Source organism: Rutidosis leptorrhynchoides, chromosome 1, assembly GCF_046630445.1.
Source record: "Rutidosis leptorrhynchoides isolate AG116_Rl617_1_P2 chromosome 1, CSIRO_AGI_Rlap_v1, whole genome shotgun sequence".
NCBI classification, from domain to species: Eukaryota; Viridiplantae; Streptophyta; class Magnoliopsida; order Asterales; family Asteraceae; genus Rutidosis; species Rutidosis leptorrhynchoides.
This window is the reverse complement of record NC_092333.1, coordinates 354,942,822-354,956,811: the sequence shown is the minus strand read 5'-3', so window position 1 is coordinate 354,956,811 and position 13,990 is coordinate 354,942,822. Positions and strand designations below refer to the sequence as shown.

At 38.1% G+C, this 13,990-nt stretch overlaps 1 non-coding gene across 1 annotated transcript; it reads left to right on the top strand.

Moving 5' to 3' along the window:
- Positions 1-625: 625 nt before the first annotated feature.
- LOC139887322 (small nucleolar RNA R71) lies at positions 626-732 on the top strand. The gene has a single exon (XR_011773158.1). It is a non-coding gene; the product is annotated as a small nucleolar RNA R71 (small nucleolar RNA).
- Positions 733-13,990: the final 13,258 nt, after the last annotated feature.

Genomic DNA, 13,990 nt, shown 5'->3' with positions numbered 1-13,990 from the left:
CAAGTAGCTTTTGTACCATTTATTCCAGAACTGACTTTTTCTCTTCGGTCTGTTGTGGTGGTTTATACAAGCCAGGTCTTTGTTGATTGAAAGTGTTGTTTTGAGTTGGTTAGTTATTCAGACCTTGTTGGTTATACGAGTTATTGTTGGGTCCATTTGAATTGTAAAGAATGTTTTGATTTCGATTAAATTTGGCCTTGGCGGTTGATAATTATTTTGATAATTATTTCCCGGCCTTTGGTTCATGTAGGAAACATTCTCACGTTGTTCCATCGTTTGTTCAACATTACAATCTTTCGTTAAGTGTAGTCCCCTGCATTGCTCACAGCTGATTCGTATTGCATGAATATCTTTAGTCATCTTTTCCATTCGTCTCTCGAAAGCATCTATTTTTGCGGAAACGGAATCAAAGTCATGGCTAGAATCGGCTCTAGCCGCTTTAGATGAACGAAAGATATCTTTTTCCTGGTACCACTCATACGAGTGGGAGGCTGTGTTATCAATGATCTTGTAAGCTTCGGTTGCAGTTTTCTTCATAATGGAACCACCAGCTGTTGTGTCGATGTCTTTTCGTGTAGCAACGTCGACACCTTGGTAGAATATTTGTACTATTTGATAAGTGTCTAAACCGTGCTGAGGACATCCTCTCAACAACTTCCTGAATCTTGTCCACGCCTCATATAATGTTTCATTTGGCTTTTACGCGAACGTAATAATTTCTCCTTGAAGTCTTACAGCTTTAGATACCGGAAAGAATCTTTTAAGAAAATTTTTAACTAAAACATCCCATGTATCAATCGCTCCCTCAGGTAACGATTCTAACCAATCTTTGGCTTCTCCCTTTAAAATCCAGGGAAACAACATGAGACAGATCTGTTCATCCTCAATTTCTCTGATTTTGAATAGAGTACATGTAGCGACCCGACCAAATCGTCATTGACGGCGCCGTCTACTTAGGTCCCGTTACGTGGTCATAAGTCTTTAAAACAACGTTTGACCAAAAGATATGTCGCATTCATTTCAAATGTAAAGGTTGTTCAAGTTTACAAGAATAGTTCCACCACAAGTTACGATACATAGTTTTAAGTACAAATGAAACTTATGCGACACAATTTAAAAGTATCCAAAAGACGCTCCATGTATGCATATATACTCGACATCCAATGCAAGTATCAAAATAATGAGCGGAAGCATGTATCATGTATCGTTCAAGGACCTGAGAAAAACATAGAAATCTGTCAACGAAAACGTTGGTGAAATCATAGGTTTAAGTAAGTAAGTACAAGTGAACCACAAGATTTGCATCAATGAAATAATAGTAATACATTCCAAAAGTTTGTTTCACGAGCACCCAATTATCAAAGCTTAACATTCCTTCCATTGTATACCCCATCACTTAGTGCTAGAACAAACACTGATTCTCGAAAATATATTTCATCCGTAGACGGTAGCGAACCGTTAAAGATGAGGGTTGTCAACCCATATGGCCATATAACATAAGTTCTCGCTTACACCCGGCAAGTGTAACTAATGATAATCGAATTGAGGATTTTTGTTCTAAACTCGTATGTAGAATGTTTGTTTTCCCGTTCTTGTGTTCACTTAGTTCAAAAGAATCGTTTATGTTTTCTCATCCCAATATAAGTTCAAAAAGAGTAAAAGTGGGACTATGATCTCACCTTGAGTGCACGAGTAGTAAAGTACTTCGACAAGTAAACGTGTGCAAAGAACAATGCTAGTCTTGACCTAAACAAATAGGTCGTATCAATAACGGTAAACACGATAGGTCAAAGATGTTCAATTAGTCCTATGGCTCGTTACGACTCGATTATTTAGCATGTGAAATCAAATTGTCAATTTTCATGCAAGATACAAGTATATAAACAAGTTAGGAAGGTTGCAAAATCATTTGGTTAAGTTTGACAAAAAGTCAAACTTTGGTCGGTCAAAGTCAACGAAAAAGTCAACACGTTCGGGTCGTGTCCCGAACTATTTTTCTGAGGTTTTTAATCATATATGAGTATGTTAGAACAAGTTTCATGTGAATCGGAGGTCCATAGTATGCCAAACATTTTTCGTAATTTGGACATGGTGGTCAGAACCTGACCACGGCTTATGTCCCGCCGCGACATAGTCTGGCCGCGCCGCGGCATTGGCCGTGCGCTGGTACCTGGTCAGTCTCAATTGTTCAAGTCCCAAATCAAAACTCTTTCAAGCATAAATTACAAACCGCTAACATTTAGAACTCGCACCTTATATCGTTGGAAAGGTAATTTGACAAAGAACACAACTAAACACATTTCATCAATCAATCTACCTATTATAACAACCAAAACCGCATCTAATGCTCAACATTAATCGCATACAAGTTCATAAATGCAATTCAATGATTCGGGCAACCAATTTACATGAATGATATGCCGTTTCGAAGGTAATCAAGCATACATTCTAACTAAACACTTACCAACCATAATCCATGGCATTCAATGCATCAAAAGTCCATTTCAAGTTCATCAAACCCTAACCCAATTTCACCAAAATCATAAATCGAGTTCATGAACTTTTCTAAAGCAACCTACACATCAAATTGAAGCTAGTGATGCTAGTAACACAATTAAAACATCAACTTTTAACATCTAACAACATATGATCATCCAAAATTCAAGAATAACACACCAAAATTCAAGTTCATGCTAGTTACACTAAAACAACGAGATCGAGCATATAAATCATATATTCATGTTAGACTTGAGCCATAGACACTAATTAACACTTTTATAAGTTAAAAACATCAAGAACACAAAATCTAGTGATTTTAGAAAGTTACCCAAATGAGATGAAGTTGGTACCAAAATGAAGAGGATGAAGAGAGGATCACGAATATGTAATTTATTTGGTTGCTAGCTCCCTAATCCGGATTTAGATGATGAATGAATGAGAAAGGAAATTGGGTGTGTTCTTGCTAGAGAGAAAGAGAGAGAGATAGGGAGATGGTAATGAATGGGTGAAAGGGGTTTGACCCTTTGACCTAGTCAAGGGTTTGATCCCTTGTCAAGTTTAGTCCCTCAACTTTCGTTCGGGTGCGGGAATTACCTAAACGAGATAATTTAAAACGCGTATCAACGGGAGATGTTATAAACATATAACGGACTTTATATTAGTATAACGGAAAAGTAAATGGAAAAAGGCGGGATGTTACATTACCTACTCCTTAAAAGAAATTTCGTCCCGAAATTTAAGTAGGCGTAGTAGTCGTTGTTTCTTCCTCGAGATCTTGCGTTTCTGAATTCACAAATAGATGAGGATACTTCCTTCGCATTTGATCTTGTCTTTCCCAAGTAAACTCGGGTCCCCTTTTGGCGTTCCAACGGATTTTAACAATCGGGATTCGGCTTTGTTTCAATGTCTTGACGGAGGTGTCCACAATTTCAACCGGTTCCTCCACAAAATGAAGTTTGTCATCAATAGTAAGTTCTTCGAGAGGGATGACGATATCGGGTTCGGCAAGACACTTTTTCAAGTTAGATACATGGAAGGTAGGATGAACGGAGTTCAATTGAGGCGGAAGATCTAAACGATAAGCAACGGTTCCAATACGCTCCAAGATTTCGAAAGGACCAATATACCGCGGATTTAGCTTCCCGCGTTTCCCAAAACGGATTACACCCTTCCAAGGTGCGACTTTTAACATTACTCGGTCACCGACTTGAAATTCAAGATCGTTGCGTCGTTTGTCGGTATAGCTCTTTTGACGACTTCGGGCCGTCCTAAGCCTATCTCGGATTTGAACGATTTTCTCGGTGGTTTCGTGAATGAGTTCGGGTCCGGTGATTTGCACGTCGCCTACCTCGGCCCAACAAAGAGGTGAACGACATTTGCGGCCATATAGCGCTTCAAAAGGTGCGGCTTTAATACTCGCGTGATAACTATTGTTGTAAGAGAACTCGGCGAGAGGTAAGTGCTTGTCCTAAGCTTTTCCGAAATCAACCACGCAAGCTCGTAACATGTCCTCTAAGGTTTGAATTGTACGTTCGCTTTGTCCATCGGTTTGAGGATGATATGCGGTGCTCATGTCTAAACGCGTTCCCAACGCTTCTTGCAATGTACGCCAAAATCTAGAAACGAAACGGCCATCTCGGTCGGAGATAATCGATAAAGGTACACCGTGTCGGGCTATGATCTCCTTAATGTAAAGTTGTGCAAGTTTCTCCATTTTGTCCGTTTCTTTCATGGCCAGGAAGTGTGCGGATTTGGTGAGACGGTCAACAATAACCCAAATGGTATCATAACCGCCCGTCGTTTTTGGTAGTTTGGTGATAAAATCCATCGTTATCCTTTCCCACTTCCATTGCGGGATCTCGGGTTGTCGAAGTAGTCCGGACGGTCTTTGGTGTTCGGCTTTGACTTTGGAACATGTCAAACACTTGGAAACATAAGTAGCTACGTCCCTTTTGATGTTCGGCCACCAATATAGCTGTTTAAGGTCGTGGTACATCTTATTGGCACCGGGGTGAATCGAGTATCGTGACTTATGGGCTTCATCTAAAATAAGGCTTCGTAGGTCCCCATAACTAGGCACCCAAATCCTTCCGGCGAAATATCGGAGTCCGGTTTCTTTAACTTCGAATCGAGAGGTGAGGACGTTTAAGTGTTCGAGAGAGATGTTTTCATCCTTGAGAGCCTCATCTTGGGCTACCCGAATTTGGCTATTAAGGTTTGTGTGGATGGTGATGTTTAAGGCTCGGACACGAAGAGGCACCGCTCTTTCTTTTCGACTTAAGGCATCGGCTACTACGTTTGCCTTCCCGGGATGGTAACGAAGCTCGCAATCGTAATCGTTCAAAGTTTCAATCCACCGTCGTTGTCTCATGTTTAGTTGCTTTTGATCGAAAATGTGTTGGAGACTTTTGTGGTCGGTAAAGATAGTACTCTTGGTTCCATAAAGATAGTGTCTCCACATTTTAAGTGCAAAGACAACGGCTCCGAGTTCGAGATCATGTGTCGTATAGTTTCGTTCATGAATTTTGAGTTGTCGAGAAGCATAAGCAATGACTTTCGTTCGTTGCATCAATACACACCCAAAACCATGTTTTGAGGCATCGCAATATACAACAAAGTCATCATTGCCTTCGGGAAGTGACAAGATAGGAGCGGTGGTTAGCTTCGTTTTCAAGATTTGGAATGCGGATTCATGTTCGGTCGCCCAAATGAATTTCTTTCCCTTGTGAGTCAATGCGGTTAGAGGACGTGCAACCAAAGAGAAATTTTCGATGAATCTACGATAATACCCGGCGAGACCCAAAAATTGACGAATGTGAGTAGGAGTAGTAGGAGTCTCCCATTTGCTAATGGCTTCGATTTTCGTTGGATCGACTTTAATACCTTGGTCACTTACAACATGACCAAGAAATTGAACTTCCTTTAACCAAAATTCACACTTGGAGAATTTGGCATAGAGTTGTTCTTGTCTTAAAAGTTCAAGCACAAGTCGGAGATGTTGTTCGTGCTCTTCTTCATTTTTAGAATAAATCAATATGTCATCGATGAACACAATAACGAATTTATCGAGATACGGTTTGCACACGCGGTTCATAAGATCCATGAACACCGCCGGTGCGTTAGTGAGACCAAATGGCATGACAAGGAATTCATAACTACCATAACGAGTTCGGAAAGCAGTTTTGGAGACATCTTCCCCCTTAACCCTCAATTGATGATAACCCGAGCGGAGATCGATTTTCGAATATACACAAGACCCTTGTAGTTGATCAAAGAGGTCATCGATGCGAGGAAGAGGATATCGGTTCTTAACCGTCAATTTATTTAGTTCGCGATAATCAATGCACATTCGTAGGGATCCGTCTTTCTTTTTAACAAACAAAATCGGAGCGCCCCAAGGTGAATGGCTAGGTTGGATAAAACCACGATCAAGTAGTTCTTGGATTTGACTTTGCAATTCTTGCATTTCAGATGGAGCGAGTCTATATGGTGCACGCGCTACGGGTGCGGCTCCCAGAATAAGATCGATTTGGAATTCAACCGGTCGATGAGGCGGAAGACCCGGCAATTCGTCGGGAAATACATCGGAATAGTCACTAACAATTGGCACATCATCGATGTGCTTCTCATCGGACTCGACTTTCTTAACGTGAGTAAGGATCGCAAAACAACCCTTACGGAGTAGTTTTCTAACTTTAAGGCACGAAACGAGGTTGAGTCTGGTGCAACTCTTATCGCCATAAACAATCAAAGGTTCACCATTCTCGATAGGAATTCGGATTGCGTTAAGATCACAAAGAATGTGAGATTTCGTTTTGACTAACCAATTCATACCGATTATTACATCAAAGCTTCCTAGTTCCATGGGTATCAAATCAATTTCAAATTTCTTACCCAAAATGTTTATCGTACACCCCCGGTAATATGTGTCGGCACTTAATAGTTTCCCGTTAGCCACTTCAATGGTATAAGTGGTATCTAATGGAAGAGGTGGAGTGTTAAAAGAATGAGTCAAAGTCTTGGATACAAAGCATTTATCGGCACCTGAATCGAATAAGCAAGAGACATAAGAATTGTTGAGAAGAAACGTACCTGTGACTAGTTCAGTGTCATCCCGGGCTTCCTCGGTGTTTATGTTGAAAGCTCGGCCGCGCGTATTGGGGTTATCTTTCCTCTTCGGGCATGCATTTCTATAATGGCCCGTTTGGCCACATTCATAACAAGTGCTCGTCTTTGGTGCATTGGGCCATTTTCGAGCGACGGGAGTGGCACTTTTACAATCGTTGGCCTTATGACCAACTCCTTGGCACCGGTGGCAAATTAACTTACTACATTCGCCAAAGTGATGTTTGTTGCATTTGTTGCAAAGAGGTAGGTTCCCGGCATAACCTTTCTTGCCGTCGGAGGTGTAAGGCTTCTTAGCAAAGTTGTTGTTGCTTGATTGGGAGGGTTCCCACTTTCTTTTGTTACCGCCCGATTTATCCTCGGCCTTAGGTGCCGGAACTACGATTTCGTCAACCGTTTCAATTAGTTGGCGAGCCATGTTCATAGCGGCTTGATGAGTAGTGGGTTTGGATGACATCACCCCTTGTTTGATGCTTTTTGGGAGACCGAGCATGTAGAGCTCAATCCTTTGAGATTCGGGGTTAACAAGATTAGGACACATCAAGGATAGTTCGGCGAAGCGTTGATTATAAGCTTTAAGATCGTTTCCGACCGCTTTCAAAGCTCTTAGTTCTTCCTCAAGCTTTCGGGTTTCTTCGCGCGGAAAATATTCAACAATCATCTTTTCCTTTAGATCGGCCCAAGAGAGGGCATGAGCTTCATCGGTACCTACCGATTGAACATAGGTGTTCCACCATGTTAGAGCAATTCCGGAGAAAGTGTGCGTGGAGTATTTGACCTTGTCTTGATCCCGGCAACCGCTTATGCTAAAGACGGCCTCGGTTTGTTCAAACCAACGAGTAAGCACAACCGGTCCCCCGGTTCCATCATAAGTGTGGGGTTTGCACCCCATGAAAGCTTTGTAGGAGCACCCTTCGCTAGAGTTACCGGCTCCTTGGTTGTTGTTGTTGTTGTTGTTGTGGTTGTTATTATTATTGTTGTTGGATGAGTGACCGGCCATGGCCGCATCTACGGCGGTGGCTATCATCCGTTCGAGAGCTTGTTCGGGAGTTTCATTGCGGCGTACACGACGAGGAGCCATTGTTCCTTCAAGACACAAGAATATCATTGATTAGTATTCTCAATAATACTAACCGTGATATAGAATAAAGATAAAGAGAAGTTTTTCCTCGACTCGCCTTAAATTCTTTATGTCATAATGTCGGAACGTTCATATGAGTCACCGTAATATAATCCCGGAAATTATATTACCCTGATTCATATGTGCATTCGACATTATTCTATAAAGTCAAGGTGGCGTGTCAATCAAATTAAACAACGTGAGATTAAGATGAACTAAGAGTAGATATGAGTAGAAGCGTTCGAGTATAAATGCACAAGTAGTCAAGTAATTCCTACTTCAAGTCTATATGCCGGTTGTAGTCTAGACTCACCAATGTACCCTATGACTCGGGGTTGACACTAATGAACTCTAAATCCCTACAACCAACGCTCTGATACCATCTGTAGCGACCCGACCAAATCGTCATTGACGGCGCCGTCTACTTAGGTCCCGTTACGTGGTCATAAGTCTTTAAAACAACGTTTGACCAAAAGATATGTCGCATTCATTTCAAATGTAAAGGTTGTTCAAGTTTACAAGAATAGTTCCACCACAAGTTACGATACATAGTTTTAAGTACAAATGAAACTTATGCGACACAATTTAAAAGTATCCAAAAGACGCTCCATGTATGCATATATACTCGACATCCAATGCAAGTATCAAAATAATGAGCGGAAGCATGTATCATGTATCGTTCAAGGACCTGAGAAAAACATAGAAATCTGTCAACGAAAACGTTGGTGAAATCATAGGTTTAAGTAAGTAAGTACAAGTGAACCACAAGATTTGCATCAATGAAATAATAGTAATACATTCCAAAAGTTTGTTTCACGAGCACCCAATTATCAAAGCTTAACATTCCTTCCATTGTATACCCCATCACTTAGTGCTAGAACAAACACTGATTCTCGAAAATATATTTCATCCGTAGACGGTAGCGAACCGTCAAAGATGAGGGTTGTCAACCCATATGGCCATATAACATAAGTTCTCGCTTACACCCGGCAAGTGTAACTAATGATAATCGAATTGAGGATTTTTGTTCTAAACTCGTATGTAGAATGTTTGTTTTCCCGTTCTTGTGTTCACTTAGTTCAAAAGAATCGTTTATGTTTTCTCATCCCAATATAAGTTCAAAAAGAGTAAAAGTGGGACTATGATCTCACCTTGAGTGCACGAGTAGTAAAGTACTTCGACAAGTAAACGTGTGCAAAGAACAATGCTAGTCTTGACCTAAACAAATAGGTCGTATCAATAACGGTAAACACGATAGGTCAAAGATGTTCAATTAGTCCTATGGCTCGTTACGACTCGATTATTTAGCATGTGAAATCAAATTGTCAATTTTCATGCAAGATACAAGTATATAAACAAGTTAGGAAGGTTGCAAAATCATTTGGTTAAGTTTGACAAAAAGTCAAACTTTGGTCGGTCAAAGTCAACGAAAAAGTCAACACGTTCGGGTCGTGTCCCGAACTATTTTTCTGAGGTTTTTAATCATATATGAGTATGTTAGAACAAGTTTCATGTCAATCGGAGGTCCATAGTATGCCAAACATTTTTCGTAATTTGGACATGGTGGTCAGAACCTGACCACGGCTTATGTCGCGCCGCGACATAGTCTGGCCGCGCCGCGGCATTGGCCGTGCGCTGGTACCTGGTCAGTCTCAATTGTTCAAGTCCCAAATCAAAACTCTTTCAAGCATAAATTACAAACCGCTAACATTTAGAACTCGCACCTTATATCGTTGGAAAGGTAATTTGACAAAGAACACAACTAAACGCATTTCATCAATCAATCTACCTATTATAACAACCAAAACCGCATCTAATGCTCAACATTAATCGCATACAAGTTCATAAATGCAATTCAATGATTCGGGCAACCAATTTACATGAATGATATGCCGTTTCGAAGGTAATCAAGCATACATTCTAACTAAACACTTACCAACCATAATCCATGGCATTCAATGCATCAAAAGTCCATTTCAAGTTCATCAAACCCTAACCCAATTTCACCAAAATCATAAATCGAGTTCATGAACTTTTCTAAAGCAACCTACACATCAAATTGAAGCTAGTGATGCTAGTAACACAATTAAAACATCAACTTTTAACATCTAACAACATATGATCATCCAAAATTCAAGAATAACACACCAAAATTCAAGTTCATGCTAGTTACACTAAAACAACGAGATCGAGCATATAAATCATATATTCATGTTAGACTTGAACCATAGACACTAATTAACACTTTTATAAGTTAAAAACATCAAGAACACAAAATCTAGTGATTTTAGAAAGTTACCCAAATGAGATGAAGTTGGTACCAAAATGAAGAGGATGAAGAGAGGATCACGAATATGTAATTTATTTGGTTGCTAGCTCCCTAATCCGGATTTAGATGATGAATGAATGAGAAAGGAAATTGGGTGTGTTCTTGCTAGAGAGAAAGAGAGAGAGATAGGGAGATGGTAATGAATGGGTGAAAGGGGTTTGACCCTTTGACCTAGTCAAGGGTTTGATCCCTTGTCAAGTTTAGTCCCTTAACTTTCGTTCGGGTGCGGGAATTACCTAAACGAGATAATTTAAAACGCGTATCAACGGGAGATGTTATAAACATATAACGGACTTTATATTAGTATAACGGAAAAGTAAATGGAAAAAGGCGGGATGTTACAGTACAGATCCTATTAAAAGTTCAAAGATGTTCATTTGGATCTTCTTTTGGCGTAGCACTATATTGGCATTCATTAGTTACCATGTGTAGGATTTGTCCTTTGATTTCATAATCTGGCGCATTAACATCTAGCTGAATAATGGCATGACCTTGGCCAGTGCGTGTGGCTCTCATTCGGTCTTCCATACTTTGAGGTTCCATTACATCCATAATTGAATTTGTTGAATATGAATCACTAGAAGATTCTAATTTAACGGTTTTTGATTCAGGAGGAATGATTAGCGGTTCAGGATCTTGGAATTGTCCTTGAATATCCTCCGGGTTCTCAATTGTGAAGTCGGGTTCAAAAAATGGATTATCGGAAATTTGAATTTGAGTACTTGTTCGACTAGATGATGATTCTAAAGAAAAATCAACGACGATAATATTGGCTAGATGTCTTGATCGGGTTACAGGTGGTGAACATATGAAAGGTGGTGAACGTTTTGCTCGGTGCATTTACTGAATATCCTATTAGTTATAAAGATAAAAATTATATAAGATATCAAATTAATAGACCTTTCTGATTTTGCCCACATTTTGAATAGCTAATAGATACAGCAGGTAGCCAGGACCCTTTAAATCGGAAGTCCACAACTCGCCACTAACAAATCCAACTATTACTACGAACCAGAAAATTTGGCGTCAATTAATTTAATTGCTTTTTATAATTTTTCGTCAAAATTTTGAAATAAAAATCTATGTCCTAAAAACTAGAGCGTAGAAATGAAAAAGAAAAAGAAACGCGTCGAAAAAAGTCGAAAAATAAAAATAAAAAGAAAAACGTCGAAACTTAAAAGTCTAAAAACTAAAAACTAAAAATTGCGTCTAAAGGTATTAAACTTAAATGCAATTCTATACGGAAAACGGCAATTACTTAAAAAGGCACTAAAATCTAAAAACTGCGTCGCAAAATTCTAAAGCGCCTAAATCTTAATCTAAAGAAAAAGCACTTAAGGGATTTTACGACAAAACCTAAAAACTAGAAATATAAAAATAACTACGGCAAAATACTAAACTTAAAACTATATTACGAACAATACGATTAAAAAGATACAAATAATAAAAGATATAAACTAAAAATGAAATTTATATAAAAATATTATTTTTATATTATTATTCTATAAAAGTATTAATATAAATATGTAAATAATAATAACTAAAACTTACAATACAAATTTAATTAAAAACTAAAACTAAATATTATTAAATATAAACCCTAATCTTAATTAATTAATAATAATAATAATTAAACCGTAGCGTAATAAATGCGTCCGAGGTTTTGGGTCTTTCAACTTATCCCATGCGGTCGCATGGATTTTTGCCTACAGGTTTATGCGGTCACATGGCTTGCAGGTTCGAATTTGTTGCAGGCTAAAAATAGTTCGGACGTTTTGCAGTTTCATTTTTTTTTACAAGTAAAATTTATATATATAAAAATAAACTAGAATTTTAAGAACTAAAAATAAAAACACTTTTTATATTTTAAATAAAATCTTTACAAATATATATATATATATACATATATATATATATATACATATATATATATATATATACATATATACATATATATTATTTTATACATATATATATATATATATATTATTTTTTTATTTTTTAACACTTATTATAAATACAAAATATTTTTACTAAATAAGAAATAATAATAATATTTTTTTTTTACAAAAATAAAGTTTTAATATAGCGTTTTTCACCGAGTCCCCGGCAGCGGCGCCAAAAACTTGATGTGCGAGCGGAGGTATAGTACGAAATAGTATTATTGTTTACTACGAAATACGGCAAAATATTATACAAGTTTTAATTATTTATAGATGGGATATACCTAAACCTTGCTACAACACTCATAGGCAGTGTACCTAATTGTAGAGTAGTGTAGTTTTAGTAAATCAGGTTCGTTCCACAGGGAGCTAGTGATTACTTACTATATTTTTATAGAACTATATTTATATAAATATATATAATTATAAATAGTAATATTATTATTATAAAAGGGGGGTTTACCGTTTAATGACCGTTTTGTCGATTTTATATTTTAAGCGTAAAGATAAATGACAATAATTAAAGTGCGTAAAATAAATGACAAAAAATAAAATGACAGTAAATAAAAGTACGATGAGATATAAAATAACACAATTATGCTTATTTAAACTTTCGTAACCATGATGTTTGACGTTTTGATTTTAATTTATTACTCTGGGTTAATTGTCCTTTGTCCTGGTTTATTTGATACCTATCTGGGTTTTGCCCATAATAGTCCATCGGTCATAATTATAAAATGCTTGTCAAATTAACCTTATTCCCGAAGTCAAATATTCCAACTAATTAGGGATTCGAACTGTAACAAGGTTTTAATACTTTGTTAATAATTACACCAGGTTATCGACTGCGTGTAATCCAAGGTTTTAATACTTTGTTAAGAATTACACCAATTATCCTTGTATGTAATCCACCCCCGTTATAATTAATCCATGATACATTAATTTATTCACTTGGCCATAATGAATAATAAATTACCCAATCCAATTGATTAATTAAATGATTGTTAAAGATGCCGTATAAACGTCACTAAATAGGACATTAATAATCATTTAATAAGTATTAGATTAACTAATTTGAAGATAGGTTCGACATATTCCAACGAGTTGTCATTCGATTAGACAATACCCCCATCTATTAATAGTCCATAGTGCAATGTTCACAAGTGTCGGCCTTTTGTCCAAACCCAAATTATGGTACAAAATCCAATAACCCCGTCTATAATATTTCGTCCAACATCACGATTACTTTGATCGTGGCGGTGTATGTAATTTATTCGTGTTACGTTCCTAACCGCGTTCATTTCTTAGAATGAAGACGAGGAACGGACATGATAATGGTGATCAAGGCGAGGACTCCGAGTTCACGGCCAAGGTTGAGGCCATCTTTGAGCGTCAAAAGGCGGAGTTTCTAGAGGACGTTAAAAAGATGTTCTTAGATACGATTGATGAGCAAGTAGTCAATCTAGTCAAGGAACAAGTTAAGGTTGTACTTCACGAGGATAATGTGGGAAGACGAGACTTTTACTACAAAAACTTCAAGGATGCTCAACCTCCCACTTTTGAGGGAGAACGAGACCCACTCAAGAGTGCTCGATGGATCTCCGATATGGAGGGGGCCTTTCGTACTAGTGAGTGCCCTCTCGATAAGAAGACGAGGTATGATAGTAGTATGTTCAGGGGTGACGCCAAGTTGTGGTGGGATGCCAAAACCCAACTCTATGGTGAGGAACAATGTATGGAGTTCACATGGGATGAGTTTAAGGAGGAATTTTTCAAGGAATATCGGACTTCGGCCAATCTTTCTAAGCTTAAAGACGAGTTGCATGCTTTGAGACATGGGTCAATGGATTTAAACACTCTCAAATTCGTTTTCTTATCGAAGACCCAATTTTGCCCGGAGTATGTCAGGAATGACCACATGTTGAAGGAAGACTTTTACCGAACCTTGAATGATCATTACCAAGAAAAGATTAG